Below are 12,638 nucleotides of genomic sequence, written 5' to 3'. Positions count from 1 at the left end.
TCTCACACGCATGTGGAGACCTCCGGGCCACCTGCAGGCTTGACACTGGGCATTGACGTGCGTGTCACAACAACTCACAGCTAGCAGCCACTCACATCCACCAGTCAGCAGTGATACAACGCGAGCCGACATGTGCCTGGGAATTGATAAGTATTTTTATGCCGTATTTACATATAAAGACAGCAACTCATTGCTTTTTTCCTACTATCTCTCTTTCTCTCTCTTTTTTTATTTGACAGAGTTATAGACAGTGAGAGAGAGAGAGAGAGAGAGAGAAAGGTCTTCCTTCTGTTGGTTCACCCCCCAAATGGCTGCTACGGCTGGAGCTACACCCATCTGAAGCCAGGAGCCAGGTGCTTCCTCCTGGTCTCCCATGCGGTGCAGGGCCCAAGCACTTGGGCCATCCTCCACTGCCTTCCCGGGCCACAGAAGAGAGCTGGCCTGGAAGAGGGGCAACCAGGACTAGAACCTGGTGCCCCCGACTGGGACTAGAACCCGGTGTGCCGGCGCCACAGGTGGAGGATTAGCCTAGTGAGCCGCGGCGCTGGCCGCTGGTTTCTCTTTGACACAGCTTTTCTGTTTATGCCGCCTTCTTGCCTGCCTGTTACTAGGCTGGGTTTCTTTAGTCCCTGCTGCCCTGGCAGCTGCGCACTTTAACTTTACTCTTCCTCAGTGCGCATTAGGTTTCTCACATCGGAACCTGACTCAGCAACATTGAGAGTCAGCCCCTCTACCATCCAAACATGACTCAGCCACATTGACTCGTCCCTCTACCATCCGAACATGACTCAGCAGTGCTGACTCGGTCCCTCTACCATCCAAACCTGACTCAGCCACATCGACTCGTCCCTCTGCCATCCGAACATGACCCAGCAACATTGAGAGTCAGTCCCTCTACCATCCGAACCTGACTCAGCAGCGCCGACTCGGTCCCTCTGCCATCCGAACATGACTCAGCAGTGCTGACTCAGTCCCTCTGCCATCCGAACATGACTCAGCAGTGCCGACTTGGCCCCTCTGCCATCCGAACATGACTCAGCAGTGCTGACTCAGTCCCTCTACCATCCGACCATGACTCAGCAGCGCCGACTCGTCCCTCTGCCATCCGAACATGACTCAGCAACATCGACTCGTCCCTCTGCCATCCGAACATGACTCAGCCACATCGACTCGTCCCTCTGCCATCCGAACATGACTCAGCAACATCGACTCGTCCCTCTGCCATCCGAACATGACTCAGCAACATCGACTCGTCCCTCTGCCATCCGAACATGACTCAGCAACATCGACTCGTCCCTCTGCCATCCGAACATGACTCAGCCACATCGACTCGTCCCTCTACCATCTGAACATGACTCAGCCACATCGACTCGTCCCTCTACCATCCGAACATGACTCAGCCACATTGACTCGTCCCTCTACCATCCGAACATGGCTCAGCGACATCGACTCGTCCCTCTGCCATCCGAACATGACTCAGCAACATCGACTCGGTCCCTCTACCATCTGAACATGACTCAGCAGTGCTGACTCGGTCCCTCTACCATCTGAACATGACTCAGCCACATTGACTCGGTCCCTCTACCATCTGAACATGACTCAGCAGCGCCGACTCAGTCCCTCTACCATCCGAACATGACTCAGCAGCGCCGACTCAGTCCCTCTACCATCCGAACATGACTCAGCCACATTGACTAGTCCCTCTGCCATCCGAACATGACTCAGCAGTGCTGACTCAGTCCCTCTACCATCCGAACATGACTCAGCAGTGCTGACTCGGTCCCTCTACCATCCGAACATGACTCAGCAGTGCCGACTCGGTCCCTCTACCATCCGAACATGACTCAGCAGTGCCGACTCGGTCCCTCTACCATCCGAACATGACTCAGCAGTGCTGACTCAGTCCCTCTACCATCCGAACATGACTCAGCAACATCGACTCGGCCCCTCTACGGGCCTCTGATGCTCTTGACTGTGCTCCCTCCTCACCACTGTTGCTTTCTGCTCTTATAGTTCCCGTTTACTTTTACTCTGTAGGCTCTAAATTCATACTTTTACGTAGTGAAAGTTAACACAAAAACTGAAGATTGAGTGGCCCCTCCCCCCCATTCTGGTCTCATGAAGCCTTGGACTCCGGCTGTGACACGTGGGTTCCAAAGCTCGGCTGCACTCCGAGGTCTTCTTCTCCAGCTGGCTGGCTGCTGGGGCGTGAGGCCGGTGCGCAGAACAGCTCAGACCTGCGGCATCTCTTCTTGGGGTCCCAGCCTTTGGCGGCGGTAGGCACTTGGGGGGCAAGCTCTGGCTCCCACTGCCAGGGTAGCTGCTGGCTGGGCCCTGCCCTGCCCTTCCCTGGGGTGGGGGCCAGATGAGGAGAGGAGGGAGTGAGGGAAGAGCAGAGGAGGTGGGCACTGCACAGAGAGCGGGAGGACACTGGTCTGGCTGCCTGCGTCTCTCTCCCGTAAAAGGGCGTGACATTTGCCCCTGGGGCCAGTTTGACGCTGGCTCCGCTGTGGACCACCCTGCGCCACCTGGCACAGAAGCACTCCTTCTCTGGCCTGGTGCTGTGCGGGCCGGGGCAGCTCGGGGGCTGCTGCCTGCATCTGTCAGGCGCTGGCAGCCTGGTCGGCCTGGGACTTCTCAGCGGGCCACGTGGCCTCTGCGCCACCTGAGCCTTCATCCCCACCACGGGGGGCAGCCCAGTGTCTCCTCACCATCACTCTGCCTTCTGCCTCTGCAGGGGCTTGTTTGCCGACGGCCTTGGCTCAGAGTAAGCTCTGTGTCCAAGCCCAGGAGACTGCATTCCTGTATTTTTAAAAAAATATTTATTTCTTTGAAAGGCAGAGAGAGAGAGAGAGAGAGAGAGAGATAGCATCCATTTTCTGGTTCACTCTCCAAAATGCTGCAACAGTTAGGGCTGAGCCAGGAGCCAGGAGCTCCATCTGTGTCTTCAATATGGGAGGCAGGGACACAAATAATTGATCCATCACCTGCTGCCTTCCCAGTATGCATTAGGAGGGAGCTGGATTGCAGGTGGGGTAGCTGGGACTGCCGATGACTCTCTGATATGGAACATGGGTGTTCCAAGGAGGGTTGAGCCACTGGCCTGAAACTCTGGCCCGCGGAAGATTGCTCTGTTAGTGAGAGGAGAGTCACGTGCATCGTGTGTCATGGAGGGATGTTTGAGCCGCTATTGTCAGCGGTCGTTACAGAAGCACACGCACGCTTTTCAGTGTCCCTGCTGGAGGGTCATGGGCGTCTGTGACATCACGTGGATCAGACACCCACAGGGATGCGGAACCCAGTGTCTTCTCTCACAACAGAAGCCACTTGGAGGCTCCGGAAGTGTATGTGAGCTGGGGAGTAGCACCCAAAGCCTTGTGCTTGAAGGGCATACAGGAGAGAGAACGGCACCGACCTCTCGCAGAGCGCTGGGTGGATGTGTTCTTCTGTGACAAAGCTGGTGCAGCCAGGCACCTCTCGCCTCTCCCATCACCCATGTAGAAACTCCCTCCCTACAGGCCGGTACACAACTCCACGTTCGGCACCGTGGCAGCAGCGGCTACTTCTGTGGAGGGGTGTGGGCTTGGGGGGGGGGAGTCCATAGGAAACCTGGTCCCATTTCTCAGGATCTCATTTGTAGTTTGCACAGAAGTGAGTGCATTTATGGACACGTTAGTTTAAGAATCAATACAGTCTAATTTTAAAACGAGGAGAAAGAAGGACATGGTGGGATATCCAGGCACGGGGGCTCCACCTTCCCCTCGGCCGTGAGCTGGCGTTACGTGTGCCGGAGACGTTCCCCACTCTGCTCACTGCCTCAGGTCACACGCGCTGCTCCCCTGGGGTGTCCTGGGGTTAGTTAACTAGAGCCACGTGAGGGCGAGGCCCTAGAATTGGCCCTCTTACAAATACGGCGGTCAGCCTGGTCCTACGGCGCCCCGTTCCATTCTAGGCCTCTGACTCCTATGGGCAGCACCTGCAGGATGCTATGGTGTCCTTCGAAAACAACCGCCTCTCACGCTGAAGTGGGTCGGGAGTTTCGGAATCCAGTGGGTTGTAATTTTGAGGCTGACGCAAATGCACATGAAATTGTTGCCATTTCCTGTTTATCCCAGTGCAATTCTTTATCTTTTGGACATTCCTGGTGTTTCCACCATGGAGCGCCCAATGTGAGTCCACTGTCCACAGGGACTGCCTGGCCATTTAATTATTGCCTCTCTGTTGGGATCGGTGATTTGTGGTCCTGTGGTCGGGAGAGCAGCGATGCCAGACAAAATACCCGAGGTATCTCTTTGGGATGCCCATGTCACATACGGACAACAGGGCAGGAAAAGCTTCTCACAGGAACAGACCAACACTGTGTAACGGTCATAGCGTTTTCCTTGAAGAATCCACTGAATCTCAGGATAATTACGTGATTTTTAAGGCAGTTTTTGTAACTGTGCCCAATAATTGGCTTGGATGAAGACAAAATATTGATTTGTTATTTCAAAGGGAAAATGCAAAGCTGCCATGACCAAACGCAAACTTTTATGGAAGAACTTTCCAGAGTTATGCAAATGTAGTTTTTAATGTAAGTATCAATTTACAGGTGTTACACATTGTGTGCTTGTCACCTCTTCTGCTTCTCCATATGTGTAGAGGCAGGCACACGCGGGCACACACTCACACAGTGCACCGATATGCACATGCGCAGGCACACAGACATGCACACACACGTGCCGGCGCACACAGGCTGTGTGCATGCATGAACCCTTAGGCAGATGCACATGCATGCACACCATGCACCCCCACGATTGCTCCTCAGACCTCTCGGGAGGACCAGGTGCCCCCAAGCATAAAGCCGGGGTGCACTGCTTTGCAGGGGGACTCATGCCATTTCATACACGGCAGGGCCGCTCCTCTGGGGAAACGCTAGCCTCCTCGGTGTTTAGTTTTACATGGGACCAACCACGGTGACAGCTCCTGGGCACACCCATCAGCGGTGAGGCCGTCGAGTCCCTCCCCCGGGCCACATTGGCACAGCGTGGGTGCGTGGTGACTCAGGGGTGCCTGTTCAGGTGATTCTCGTGTGCCCTCCCGGTGCTGTTGTATGGACTGGGTGACCTCGCACTGCCAGCAGTGCAGGTGGGAAATGTTCAACAGCCAAGCTTCCCTTCAAACTTAGCGGCCAACGCACTACGCTGCATCAGATGGCTGCAGTCAGATCATCAGCAGCTGTCACAGCTTGGTGATAAGGTCGCTGCTCCTCACTGGCAGCTGCAGGAGGCACAGCCATCGTTTTGGCCGAGAAGGGTTTCTTCGGGTGATGTCAGGAAGGTGTGATTTGTCAAAATGTTTCTCCTCTATCCAGGCAGCATTCATATACACATAAACATGCCTTATTAATACAGCCATTTACTGTGAACCATCGGAACAGTGTGAGGCTTCTATAAATACTCAGTCTTGTTTTCCTGAATGTTAGGAGACTGCTCTGTAGTCCCATCTTTGGTGCAAATCCATGAACTTATGCTAATGTCAGTCCTATCACTAAAAAGTTCAGATAGGCAGAGACAGAGAGAAAGAGAGACGGACAAAATGGGTGGCCCATCTGCTGGTTCACTTTCCAAATGCTTACAACAGTGGGACTGGGTAAGGGCTGAAGATGGGAACCCGGAACTCCATGCAGGTCCCCCGTGTGGGTGGCGGGGCCCCAGGTACCTGAGCTGTCACTGCGGCCTCCCGGGAGCCAGCGAGGATGCTGAACCAGGGCTTCCGATGCGGGATGTGGGTGTCCCACGTGGCATCGCAACGGCCAGGCCACACCCCGCCTGGGAGGGTGCTTATTCTGAGGGCGTGCGGGAGGTCAGTGAAGACTGATGTTGGTGACCCTGGTTTTGTATTGAACAGCACGTTGAGGGAGGGCAGATCCCACAGGCAGGAGACGCTTCTCTCTGTCCTCGGAGCGCCGTGTGTGATTCGTGACTGCGCTGTTGACACACAGCTGTCTGCGTGACAACCCAGCCCCTCTCATCCCCTCACTGGTTTACCTGTCCTGGTTACTACACCCTCACTGGTTTACCTGTCCTGTTATCTACACCCTCACTGGTTTACCTGTCCTGTTATCTACACCCTCACTGGGTTTACCTGTCCTGTTATCTACACCCTCACTGGTTTACCTGTCCTGGTTACTATACCCTCACTGGTTTACCTGTCCCTATTACCTACACCCTCACTGGTTTACCTGTCCTGTTATCTACACCCTCACTGGTTTACCTGTCCTGTTATCTACACCCTCACTGGTTTACCTGTCCCTATTACCTACACCCTCACTGGTTTACCTGTCCTGTTATCTACACCCCTCACTGGGTTACCTGTCCTGTTATCTACACCCTCACTGGTTTACCTGTCCTGGTTACTACACCCTCACTGGTTTACCTGTCCTGTTATCTACACCCTCACTGGTTTACCTGTCCTGTTATCTACACCCTCACCTGGTTTACCTATCCTGTTATCTACACCCCTCATCGGGTTTACCTGTCCTGTTATCTACACCCCTCACCTGGTTTACCTGTCCTGGTCACTACACCCTCACTGGTTTACCTGTCCTGGTTACTACACCCTCACTGGTTTACCTGTCCTGTTATCTACACCCTCACTGGTTTACCTGTCCTGTTATCTACACCCTCACTGGTTTACCTGTCCTGCTTACTACACCCTCACCTGGTTTACCTGTCCTGGTTACTACACCCTCACTGGGTGTACCTGTCCTGGTTACTACACCCTCACTGGGTGTACCTGTCCTGGTTACTACACCCTCACTGGTTTACCTGTCCTGGTTACTACACCCCTCACCTGGTTTACCTGTCCTGGTTACTACACCCTCACTGGTGTACCTGTCCTGGTTACTACACCCTCACTGGTTTACCTGTCCTGGTTACTACACCCCTCACCTGGTTTACCTGTCCTGGTTACTACACCCTCACTGGTTTACCTGTCCTGGTTACTACACCCCCTCACCTGGTTTATCTGTCCTGTTATCTACACCCTCACTGGTTTACCTGTCCGGGTTACTACCCCCTCACTGGGTTTACCTGTCCTGGTTACTACATCCTCACTGGTTTACCTGTCCGGGTTACTACACCCTCACTGGGTTTACCTGTCCTGTTATCTACACCCTCACTGGGTTACCTGTCCTGGTTACTACACCCTCACTGGTTTACCTGTCCTGGTTACTACACCCTCACTGGTTTACCTGTCCTGTTTACTACACCCTCACCAGGTTTACCTGTCCTGGTTACTACACCCTCACTGGTTTACCTGTCCTGGTCACTACACCCTCACTGGGTTTACCTGTCCTTGTTACTACATCCTCACCTGGTTTATCTATCCTGTTATCTACACCCCTCATCGGGTTTACCTGTCCTGTTATCTATACCCTCACTGGTTTACCTGTCCTGTTATCTACACCCCTCACTGGGTTTACCTGTCCTGGTTATCTGCACTGCTCACTGGGTTTACCTGTCCTGTTATCTACACCCTCACTGGGTTTACCTGTCCTGTTATCTACACCCCTCACTGGGTTTACCTGTCCTGTTTTCTACACCCTCACTGGGTTTACCTGTCCTGTTATCTATACCCTTCACTTGTTTACCTGTCCTGGTTACTACACCCTCACTGGGTTTACCTGTCCTGTTATCTATACCCTCACTGGTTTACCTGTCCTGTTATCTACATCCTCACTGGTTTACCTGTCCTGGTTACTACACCCTCACTGGGTTTACCAGTCCTGTTATCTACACCCCTCACTGGGTTTACCTGTCCTGTTATCTACACCCTCACTGGTTTACCTGTCCTGGTTACTACACCCCCTCACCTGGTTTACCTGTCCTGGTTACTACACCCCCTCACCTGGTTTACCTGTCCTGGTTACTACACCCCCTCACCTGGTTTACCTGTCCTGTTATCTACACCCTCACTGGTTTACCTGTCCTGTTATCTACACCATCACTGGTTTACCCATCCTGTTATCTACACCCTCACTGGTTTACCTGTCCTGTTATCTACACCATCACTGGTTTACCTGTCCTGGTTACTACACCCTCACTGGTTTACCTGTCCTGTTATCTACACCCTCACTGGTTTACCTGTCCTGTTATCTACACTCTCACTGGGTTTACCTGTCCTGGTTACTACACCCACACTGGTTTACCTGTCCTGTTACTACACCCTCACTGGTTTACCTGTCCGGGTTACTACACCCTCACTGGTTTACCTGTCCTGTTATCTACACCCTCACTGGTTTACCTGTCCTGGTTACTACACCCCCTCACCTGGTTTACCTGTCCTGGTTACTACACCCCCTCACCTGGTTTACCTGTCCTGGTTACTACACCCCCTCACCTGGTTTACCTGTCCTGTTATCTACACCCTCACTGGTTTACCTGTCCTGTTATCTACACCATCACTGGTTTACCCATCCTGTTATCTACACCCTCACTGGTTTACCTGTCCTGTTATCTACACCATCACTGGTTTACCTGTCCTGGTTACTACACCCTCACTGGTTTACCTGTCCTGTTATCTACACCCTCACTGGTTTACCTGTCCTGTTATCTACACTCTCACTGGGTTTACCTGTCCTGGTTACTACACCCACACTGGTTTACCTGTCCTGTTACTACACCCTCACTGGTTTACCTGTCCTGTTATCTACACCCTCACTGGGTTTACCTGTCCTGTTATCTACACCCTGGTTATGTACAGGGTCAGTGCTGCTGATCAGCCCTGGGGAGAGGGCAGGAGGTGTGCGCACTCTCTCTTGGCTGTGGCCCTGTGGTGAGACGTTCCCGTGCCAGGCAGGGGCCACTGTGTTCACGGCATCTCGTGGGGAATGGAGCATTCTGCCCAGGTACTTTTCTCCCCTTCTCGGTGGTTCTCTGTAGGTGATGCTGACGGCTAGGACTTCTTGAAGACACGCACAGCAGACGGATAAGTGGAAGATGAAGGTCATCTTCCCTGGCCGCTCCTGACGCGCCTTCTGGTTCCTACGGAAGGGTGTTCCAGGAGTTACGTTGTGGAAATGCTTTTCCAGAGCTCGGGCCCCTCTCGGACCCATTACAGACAAGATGTGCTGATTTGTTTCCCCTTCAGCTGACTGTAGCAAGGAAGACAGCTGGGGACCCGGGGGCCTCCCTGGTTCATTCTTTTCCACCCCCAGCAAAAGCCACGGGAGTGGGCGAGGAGTGCGGGTCCGTGTCTCCCACGTCTCCCGCGTTTCCTGGAGACTCGCACACTCTTGTTCTGCAACTCTCTCTCGGGCAGGCGCAGGCTTTCCTGGAGACGGCCTCCCCCACACAGCACCGACAGACAGTGCAGGCTTCCGATCTCACCGTGGACGGAACGTCACGCGGGGGGAATCACGTCGTACTTGGTGTTGAGAGACAGAGCCAGGCTCATCTTGTTAAACCAGGCCTGGGGAAGCTGGGCTCTGAAAGTCTATTCACAACCTCCTGCTTCCCGTAGTCCCTGGTCCTTGCAAAGACAACCTCCCCGTGTGCGGGACGCCGGTGAGTCATTTGGAAAGGTGGAGTTTAATTATGAGCCTGCGTGCTGGGGAGACGTAGGACCAGGCTGCAGGCTGGATTTCTTTCTGTTTCTTTACACTAAGCCCACCGAGGGCTCTTTCACGTGGCTTACGTTTATATTCCTCCGCCGGGGACAGAAGCTTTGAACATTTGCTGTTCCATTCGAGTTGAAGTTGCTTTTAACCTATACAAGTGAAGGGAAGGCGCCGGGCTGAGGCAGGGTCCACGGCTCTTTGGACGGACCCAGCCTGTCTGGAGCCCCAGATAGCCCGGGACAGCCCGCCTGGGGTCTGTGGCTGCAGGCCTGATGGGGGCCGACTGCTTTTGTCCTCTCTGTCTTGTGACTTCGGACTCAGCCTTAAGCCTCTTGTGCCTCTGATTCTTCATATGTTTGCTGGAATAAAACAGCAAACACACAGGGAGGTGTGTGTGTGTGTGTGTGTGTTGGAGAGAGAGAGAGAGAGAGAGAGAGAGAGAGAGAGAGAGAGAGAGAATATGTATTTATTTATATATATATATCTCAAAGAGAGAGAGAGAGACCGTTCTCCCATCGACTGCTTCACTCCACAGCTGTCCTCCAACAGTCAGGGCTAGACCGGGCTGAAGCCAGGAGCTAGGAACTCCGTCTGGTCTCCCACGTGTGTGCTAGGGCCCAAGCACTTGAGCTGTCAGTGCTGCCTCCCAGGGTGTGCGTTAGCAGGGAGCTGGAATTGGGAGCGGAGCTGGGACTTGAACCCACGTCCTGCAGTGTGGGATGTGGACGTCTCAAGCTGTGAGGTTTTTAACTGCTGTGCCAAACGTGCATCCCAATGATGACGTATTTTAAAAACAGCTTTAATTTTTGTCTTTACAGAATAAAATATCGAGTCTTTACGGGTGATAGACATCCGTGGAGAACATTCATGATCATATATATTTTTATTCACACACACAATATTGTCCGTAATCCGACCGCTTGGAGGCAGCCTCGGTTCCAGGTTGGTTTGGTTCCAGTGGGCTGGGCATCCTTCTGTGCACACCTGCGTGTTGGCACGTGTGCTGGCACACGGGTCCCCATCTAACACGTTCTAGGCTACACAATACCTACCCTGTATAACCCGTGTGTGCAATCTCTGTGTGCCTGCTTTCCCACAGGGTAACATATTCCTCCATGTCACGGCCCTTGTTTTAGTTTTGAAACAAAACCCCATAATTCCCTGAGCCGGGCCCGTGTTGTTAGGCTCTGGTTGCCCCTCCTGTGCGAACCACGTGAACTTGGTGGGTGGGCGGGACATTCAGGCCACAACGCCCTCCCAGGCAGTCCTCACTCTCTGGCAGTCGTTTCAGTCTCCAGCATTGCTTCTTGATTCTTCCTCCGGATCTGCATCTCTCTGTGTGCGTTTCTCATCTGCTGTGGACATCCATTCGCTTTTCCCATGAAAGCCCCAACTGTATTAATCTTAGTCTTCAAAAAATTCCTGATCTGAAAATCCCAACATCCCTCTCTGCAGTGTTTTTTTTTTTTTTTTTAAATTCTCATCTAACTCTGCTTCTTGCTTTTTAGTCTGCCTTGGCATTTTTTGTTGAGAGGCATAGCTGACAGCCTGGCCCAAAGATGCTGTGGGGAATACGTCTTAGTGGTGCAGAGAACGCTTGCGGGGGTGGCCGGGAAGCTCCTATTGCAGTCTGGGTGTGGGACCTTCGGCTCCATCTCCTCCCAGGGACAGCAGGACCAGGCACTGCCTTTCCCCCGCAGGCTCATCTGTGATAAAGCCACAGAGATCGATTGTGCTAGAAGAGCATCTCCTGAAGACAGGTTGCCGTAACACCAGCCGAATGCTGCCGGCACATTGCAGAAGATCATTGCTTCCGCTAGTCCTTCCTGGGGACAAAAGGGGACTTTCATTTACTTATTGAAGAGCCAGGAGCATCTTCCAGGTAGGTCTCCCACAGGGGTGCAGGGGCCCAAGCACTGGAGCACCCTCCATTGCATCCTCCCAGGCATGTTCGCAGGGAACTGGACAGGAGGTGCAGTAGCCACCTGTCTGGGATGCCGACGTCGCAGGCAGAGGCTTGCTCGCGACGCCACAGCCTTTCTTTGCCGTCGGGACTTGGCGGAAGTGCCTTGCTGGATGGCGTCTTCTTCCTGGAGGTTCAGTTTCCCAGTTTTGTGCAGATGGAATCCGCGGCAACTCTTGCGTCACGGTGCCCGTGTTCCCCCCTTTGCTCCCAGGAACGTCTGTGCCCGTGGCTTCCTCCTCTGCTAGCTTGCCGTTGTCTTCAGCCACGTTTCTGACTCAGCGGTTCTAGGGGCAAGGCTTCGCCGTGACCTCCGTTCGTGGAGGGATTTTCAGTGCTCGGCTGTTTTTCTTGTTACTGGGACAGAATGGGGACTTGTCTGCTCTTTGCACGCAAGCGAGAGCAGACACCAGACGTCTCTCTGATGGTTCCGTTCTTGGAGAGTTCATTTTAAAAGTGGAGAACTTACACTGTGAACACGTTTGTATGTAAGAAAAAACGTGCAAAAGAAAAAACTGTATGAAAATACATTGTGTTCTGCCGAGGAGGCCAAGTGACTTTTCTTTTCAGATTTTTTTACTGGGGCGGGCATTGTGGCTTAAGTAGGTGAAGCCTGTAATGCCAGCATCCCGTATGGGTGCTGGGTCAAGTCCTGGCTGCTCCACTTCGGATCCAGCTCTCTGCTAATGGCCTGGGAAATCAGCAGGACATGGCCTAAGTGTTTGGGCCCCTGCACCCACGTGGGAGACCTGAATGGAGTTCTAGGCTCCTAGCTTCAGCCTGGCCCAGCACTGTTTGTTGTGGCCACTGGGGTAGTAAACTAGCAGATGGGAGATCTCTCTCTGTCTCTCTGTCTCTCTCTCTCCCTCTCTCCCTCTCCCTCTCTCTAACTCTGCCTTTCAAATAAATAAATAAACCCACTGGCTTAGATGACCACAGTGGTGAGGGCTGGCCAGGCTGAAACCAGGAGCTTGGAACTCCACGGCGCAACAGAAGTGGAGCAGCCAGGACCCAAGTTGGTGCTCACACGGCATGGTGGCATCGCAAGCAGCAGCCTGATCCACGCCCGTCCCC

The sequence above is a fragment of the Lepus europaeus genome, chromosome 14 (assembly GCF_033115175.1).
Source record: "Lepus europaeus isolate LE1 chromosome 14, mLepTim1.pri, whole genome shotgun sequence".
NCBI classification, from domain to species: domain Eukaryota; kingdom Metazoa; phylum Chordata; class Mammalia; order Lagomorpha; family Leporidae; genus Lepus; species Lepus europaeus.
Note: the sequence above shows the minus strand (reverse complement) of the source record.